Consider the following 1,852-nt stretch of genomic DNA (forward strand, 5'->3'; position numbering starts at 1 on the left):
GAGAGTTTTCAGCAAACATCACCACTGAAGAAGAGAGGTCTTTCCAGCTCCCAAAATCTGAGAGGTCCTTAAACTTCCTTTTAACCAGGCTTGACATGTGAGCTAAAAAAACCTGTCCAGGTCTATGTTTCTGGTAAAGACAAGTGGGTTTATAGGATCATGGGATAACTCAGGTTGAAAGGGACCACAGAGGGTATCTAGTACATCCTCCTGCACAAAACACAACTTTGTAGTCAGGCAACGTAGCTCGTGGCTAGATCTAGCTGAGCCTTGCTGACCTCCAAGGATGGAGACTGTTCAACCTCCCTGGGCATCCTGCTTCTCTGCTGGACTGTCTTCACAGGGTAAAAGCTTTTCTTTACATCCAGCCTGAATCTTTTTTATTTCAGTTTCTGGCACTTGTCTCGTTCTCCCACTGTGCACCACTGCAAGGAGCCCAGCTCTGTCACCTTGTTCATATCACCAGAGATACGGTAGAATGTTGTTGGTTGCCCCAGAATCCAATCTCTCTCCAGGCTCAACAAGTTTCTGTCCCTCAGCTCCTTCTCTCAGAACAAATGTTCTTGCTCAGATCAGTTTGTTCCATTTTCTCCAATTTAGCTACATCTTTCTTGCACTGGATGTGGTACCTTGCTATGGTCTAATCATCACTTCCCTCAACCTACTGCCTCTTGAGCTCTGGCTGTTCAACTAGTCCAGGATACTGTTTTGTTCCTTCTAGGGCACAGAGCTCACCTTCAGCATATGAAGGGTTAAGTTTCAATGAACTGGTTGCTTTCAAGACAACTTTAAAACCAGCAGAAATATTAACAGTAGTTTGGGCTGCATTAGCTTACTCCATTATTTTTTTTTTTTTTTATTTATTTAGGTTTCCACCTTTGGGTTCTTGAGCTTTGAGCTGTTTCTTAGAAATGAGCTAGAAACAAGGTGGCCAGCAGAACCCTAGCTTGTAGGGGTAGTAAAAGATTTGGCCCCAATTGCTACAGTCCTTTTCTGCCCAACAGCAGTACCATCAGGCACTCTAAAATTTCCCTTGTAGATGAACAAAAAAAAGTAATTTTTTCTTTAAATATATATAGAGTTGATGTGCACTGTTGCCTCTTGGCAATTTGTTGCTTTAATTTTCCAGTGAACTGTTTTCATATATTTCTCCCATTTTTTTCCCCTCTCTTCTCTCTTTTTCCTCCACTGTTTTTTTCTCTTTTTGTCCAAAACAGACATCTGTCCACCAAGAGGTAAACTGAGGGCTAAGATACTTCCTGCAACACCCTCCACAGCACTGCATAATAGAGTTTTAAAAACTAATTTGACTTGTATTAGAGCCAGCAATGAAAAAATCCATGGTGCTGGACTGCTTAGTATATTGTTTCACTCACTTATATTTTGTGTGCAGAAATTTAATTACATGGGCACAAACTTCAACAATTAATTTTACCTCTGGCCAGCTTTACATGCCAACTGAGTTCAACCACCTTGAGTAATTAATTTTAGCTACATTCCATATTGTGTACCACAGACATGTCCTGAAGGCACAGTTATCAGAGATTCCTCAGATGAATCCCATGTTTCTCAGCTCTGTTCTTACTAGAGGACCCCAAAGAGGATATCTTCCTCTTGGACCAATTAAAGTTGAAGGAGCAATCATTTTGCCACTGACAACCTCAAGAGAAATTCTTCATATAGCCACTCATATTCAGGATTTATGAGAAAATTAAGTCACTTGGGGAGGTGTACTGAGACCCACAGCTATTTTGTAAGTAATTTACAGTACCAGAAAAAGTTGCCCTGTCTTGGTACTGATTTTCAGGGCTTCTCCAGCATATGAGTATATCATAAGTCTCCTTCTCTGGAG

This window comes from Indicator indicator, chromosome 8 (genome assembly GCF_027791375.1).
Source record: "Indicator indicator isolate 239-I01 chromosome 8, UM_Iind_1.1, whole genome shotgun sequence".
Lineage (NCBI taxonomy): Eukaryota > Metazoa > Chordata > Aves > Piciformes > Indicatoridae > Indicator > Indicator indicator.